Source organism: Nuphar pumila, chromosome 7 (assembly GCF_984573655.1).
Source record: "Nuphar pumila chromosome 7, dmNupPumi1.hap1.1, whole genome shotgun sequence".
NCBI classification, from domain to species: Eukaryota; Viridiplantae; Streptophyta; class Magnoliopsida; order Nymphaeales; family Nymphaeaceae; genus Nuphar; species Nuphar pumila.
In genome coordinates, this window is record NC_143255.1 from 117,480,537 (window position 1) to 117,486,536 (window position 6,000).

Here is a 6,000-nt window from a genome sequence, read left to right on the forward strand (position 1 = left end):
AACTACCACCCATAGGAGGTGATAGCAAATGATGTTTTGAGCCCCAAAGGGGTTTGACATAGTGAGATGGGACCTAAGCCGCTAGTGTTAGTCAGGGGGTCTAGGTTCAATGAGGGTTATCCCTTGCACAAGTCAAAGCGTGGCGACTCCTTGGGGGCAATGGGTAACCTCACAGCATTTTTCGCTGCGAGGACAGTGATCATAAGTACAGCAGGCAAAGATAGCGCGGCTAAGTCTCTGATCCTGGGGGCGGTTTCTCCGTGTAAATATAAAAAAATGATGTTTTGAGTGCAATATAAATGTATTATTGTCGATATTTCCTTTGTCATTTGGACTACCTTCTCAGTGTCATTCTCCCAAACAACCAATACCCAGAGCCGGACCTGTAAAGAGGCCAATGAGGCTTGGGCCTCAGGGCCCCTGGGCCCAAAAAAGTTTTAGGGGGCCATTTTTAAGGCCAATGAGTATTGTTTAGGTAGTTTATATAAATATTTTATACATTTTTATTTAATATAATATAAATATTTGGAATATTATATTTGTTTAATGTGAATACAAACTTTATTATTATTTTGATTCTTTAAAAAAAAATTCTGTGGCGCCGCCCCCAAACTCCTACTATTAATAGAGGGCCCATTTTTTCCCTCCGACTCAGGCCCCATAAAACACAGGTACGGCTCTGCCAATACCGTAGTAGTTTTAGCAAATTTATACCCAATGTTTGACTCAGCTTGGCTTGCGTAAGCTCATTACACACTAGAGAAATCAAATCCCCTACAAAAACATTTCCATATACAAGAAAACTTCTCTCCTTAACAATAAGCTTGATATTAGGCTTGCCATATGACGTTGCAGCTTGCTTTCTCAAACTCCTCTCCAACATTAGCGCCATATCCATCTTGCCTTTTCAGTATTTTCTTCCAGCATTTCATTACTCTAGATTTTGGATATACTCTAACACACACACATAGTAATTTCTGTTGTCAAATAATTAGGTTCTAAATAATCTTCTCTCTTAAACAGCTTCAAAGGGCAAAAAATTGCATAGTGTTTGCTTAATCTGAACTTACAGATGTATTTCTAATAACTTGGCAGAAAAATGTATCACAGATTATGTATTTCTCACACCTAGTTTAGAGTGATAAACAATCTACAGCTTATATTGCATTAAAACTAGCTAGATGGACAAAAAAAAGAATCATACTTCCTGATTAATTGTAGTTTTTGGCAAATAAGCATATATAAGTTTAGTCTAAGCAAAAAAAATCAACAACCATATTTGTAAGAAGTGTTTAGAATGTTTGGGACAAAACTTTTAGGAGAACTAATTTTCCTCTCTCTCTCTCTCTCTCTCTCTCTCTCTCTCTCTATATATATATATATATATATATATATATATATATATATATATATATATATATATATATATATATATATATATATACACACACACACGTCTGACACTTGATCTGCAGAAAACGGGTCAAGTATATGGGATTTCTGTCAATATACATAAAATGGGTGACGTCGTGCTTGATTCTGAACCTATTCATTTTACCAATTTTGACCCAGATCCAAGTGAACCTGGCAGTACCTTTTGTTCTGGATCTGACCCGTTTATAAAGCAGAAAACTTGTTTGGTTATATCTATTGTGCTATACGTAGGACACGCAGGGTCCTCTAAACAATAGTACAAGCCCCATATGGGCTTAGTCTTTCATGAAATGTGGCCAAGCATAATTATTAAAAATTAATAACTCCTAAGTGAGATGTTTATATTCATTCCCATATTCAGGCTCATATTGGTATTGAGGAGAGGATAATCAGGCCATAGCCTTTCTCGGAGCTCTGTTTGGTCTCTGTTTTTCCTTTTTATTCTGTGATTTGGTGGCATCTTGTCACTCACTCATTTCTTGTGTTTGCTTTTTAGAAATTGAATTGATTCTTTCAGATAAAAACAAGGAAATGTGGGCCAAGTTCACAAACTTAGGGGTTATTCCAAACTATATCACGAAGTAGGTCAGGTGAGTAGAGCAAGCTTTGTTAATAGGGGTCACGAACATTGTCACAGTTCACGTCATACCTAATGTAGGAAAAAATATGGAGTTAAAATGCGACGTTTCTTCCACCAGCAACATAATGGAATCTTTGCTTTACCATCTTATAAAATACAAAGTTTTTTTTAGTGGAAAAAACAAAAAAGATAAGATAGAAAGTTGATATAGTTGCACTCTTTTACGAACAAAGTGTCTAATCATATCATGGCGATTTATATATTCACGAGCCTACTTGTGAGTGACACTGGGGTGGTGTTTATAAGAATAATTCCAAGCTGCAACCATGGTGTGAAAAGAATGAAAATTCTGCACGTTTAGATGTAATTACTTCAGCTGGCTTAGGTTGGCATCCCAAACCAAGAATTTTCTAGATTTTTCCAAGTCCATTGTTAATAGAAAAGTTCTCAAGCTACAAGAGTGTTCATTATTTTTTTTTGAAAGACAAGCTGGTGTTAGGCGGACTCCTACTAGAACAACAGCCGCCCCATGTGGCAGAGGGATTCGATCCTGGGTCTTCAGCTTGAGATAGGACCGCGTTTACCACATGTACCACCTCGGTGGTGTACAAGGGTTTTTATGTTTTTTTGTTTTCCAGTTCCATTTCAGTGGAATCCAAAAGCATGTTTCCATGCCTCGGTTTCGAGACACAGTTAGGTGATTGACCCTTGGGCCACACAAAACACAGAAAATCTGCGTTCTAAAGCCCGATCACTGGTAAAATACTATACATAGCAAATCGTTACGGGCAGAGGGATTTTTTGTGTTTTGTGTGTTCCAAGTACTTTGCAATATACTAGAGCCCAAACACTGGATCTGCTCTGGTGTCCATGCCACCAAGTGCCCAAGAGCCAAAACTTTTTTATCTAAAGATATTTTAGGTGCTCCAGACTATATATGAGAACTAGAAATATGGGCATTTTCAAGATTTTTTTTTTGTAAATCCAACTATGTGAATGTGCTTGGTATGATGAATTTATTAGGAATCAACTGTTGGATCGTGTATCTTGGATGAAAAATGTGAATTTTGAATGTTTGAATATTTATAATTAATGATTATGAGTCATTGATTTTAAATCCTTAAAAAAATATCATTTATACATCAAAAGCCAATTATTCAAGAACGAGATCTTATAAAACCAAGCATGTAGATCACATCCATACAGTTAGATTCAATAGAAAACAACAAAAAATTCATGAAAATCGTTGTTCACACATTAGTTCTTATATTTCCAGTTCTCATATTCTAGTGACCGATTCCATTCCTTTTGGTAGACAAACGAACTGGTTCAAAATCTGACAAATTAGGCTTATAATTAATACAGGAAATACATTTCCACCTGAGAATTTCTGGTGTTAAAAGTAGTAGCAAGAGATTTTAAAACTCATTGTGGGGCACCATGATAGGTGGGCAAAATGTTGATTAGATTTTTGGCATTGGCATTGGGCTGGCAATTTGTGAATCTAATTCTGACGTCAGATTCATGCATGAGATATGAAGAATGATCAAGCACCCCCATTAATTAGGGATGTCAACTGATCGGATGTTATATGATCTCCAACTAGAATCCAACTCCAATGAGTCCCACTCGCAAATCAAACCCAATTAATAATCGGATTTAGATTCTGTTTGAGATTTTACAACCCAACTGGACAGATGTTATGAATATTTGAAGACTTCACATTATATTATATGCAACGTGGCTGCATGGTGTACTCTGCAGCAATAGGTAGGGGGACCTCAAGGGTTTTACCAACCAAAGGCCTGCTATATGTGGGGATGGTGATTTGAGGAGTTTTCCCTTCACCTAACAGCAAATAAAAATAGGCTCTTGTATGAGAATAGTCACGGTAGAAAGATGCATTAGCATGCCTTGCTGATTTAAAATTGGTTGATTCAGCTCGATTTGGTTTAGGGTTTTTGAATCAGCCGAAACTCTGAATTATTTGGAAAATGGATTCAGGCCTAATATTGATGCTGACAACATTAGTTTTACTTTGATGGCAAAATGTTTCATCGTCATACGAGAATTGGTCACTTCTGATTCCAAATCCATTGGAGCATCCTGTGATTCAAACAACCGTATGTGTCTTCTTGCAGATAGGGCATACCGTGGCAGTCTGCTGTGGGCGGCTAGTCCCACCCTGCAGCACCTTGGGGTTCTTTGTAGGTGGTGCCTTGCTCGACTCAGCTGTGCGTTTCTGGGTTATGTTTCCATTACCATTCGACCTATCAAAATGTCTAGGCCGAGTCTTCTTGGAAGACTCCCAATCATCCTGCAATGTGTAAGTAGTTATTATCATTTGTTGAGATTATCTTTAGGATTATAAAAAAATGTATTTTATTTTTTTCATCTAAAGCATTGTAGCCATCTCGATGGCTTGGTTTAGGTTCTGGAGTCGACTCGTCAGAACTCGAGTCCTCAGTCCATCTCGTGGCCTATGCATGTACTTCTTTGCACGAGTCTCGTTAGCAGTGTAGGGGTTTGGGCAATACTTTTCTAAAATGACTGAACCGAGTATTATACTCAGCCACCTATATGCTGCCCTACTGAAGGTCTAAGAACCCTGCATCTTGCAGTTTCTCATGAACTGGGGAAGTAGGTATTTAGGAACACCTCTAAAAACTACACCCAAGTAAGTGTCTTTCGCTGCTTTGGTGTATAATGCACATCTCAAATCATCTCTTACCAACTCTTGGTGTCGCCTTAAAGTCGGTAGGTAGCAAAGGCAACCTACCTCTCTGCGAAAACATCAAGGATGTCGAAAATCTTGCCTATGGTGCATATCTACTCATTTGTTGTGTCAGGGTCTTATTTTTTAGTAAAGGTTGAGGGACTCAGTTCCATGAAGCGCTTACAGATAATATATAGTTCGGTGCGTTCGGTGCCCCATTGTTATTAGGGTGATGATCGTTCTCATTGCCATTAACCCCATTATTTGCGAGGTTCTAGTGCGTAGCTATCAAAGTCGCGAAAGCTTTCAAGAGAAAATCTCTCTGCGTAGTCCAATCGACAGGCTATCGTATGACCATCTATAAGAAATTTTAAATTTTATATGATTTTTTTATGTTTGCATAATGACATTTTTCTATTGATGTCCTTATTTGGCATCTAAGTTCAAAATTTGCACAAATCATAAAAATTAAACATTTCAGAAATAATTTTGTAGCAGTACATAAAAAAAATAACACATTCAACAAGCGATGTCGGTCAGTTATATGAGTTTTGAGCTAAATTTTTCTATCTGCTTTGATACCAAGTTGTAACAACCTAAAATTTTATCCAAAAAATTATGGATTTTTTTTCGAATGGTTTTAGAAATCATAGCGAAAAATTGAAACTGGGTAAAAGCTTTGGCGTGTTACAGATCCATCATATCATTCATATATAAGTTTAAAATTCAACATCCGCATTTAATAAAAGTCTATTACAACATTTTAATTAATAATATCAAAGTCTTATTCAAAGTCCTTAAAACAAATATGGATGTTTACAATCTAAAACACTAGCAATAAGGAAAAAGATTTGGCTTGGCTAAAAAAACCAGATTTATCTACCCTGACCACCTCCTCCGCTTCGTGTGGTGATTGAAGCCTGATGCTTAGTCTCCCTTCAATGTGTGATACAAACCTCTTTGTAGTATGAAAGAGGAAAATACCAAACAGAAGAAAGAAGAGAAAGAAGAAAGAGAAGAGAAGAGAAAAATAGAGAGAAAAAAAAATCTAAAAATGTCAAATAGGAGGGGAGGGGGGGCGTGAGCCTCCTCTCTCTTTTTATAAGTCCTAAGCTAGATCAAGGTGCTAGAGTAAATCTTAGCCCTTGATCTAGATCCCCTACTTTTTTTTCTTCCTTTTTTCTAAATTTTCTAAACATGTATTCTGTACCGAACCTCTTATGTGAGGATTCAGTGTCGGATTTATCGTATTTAGAGTAGAGATAGTTTT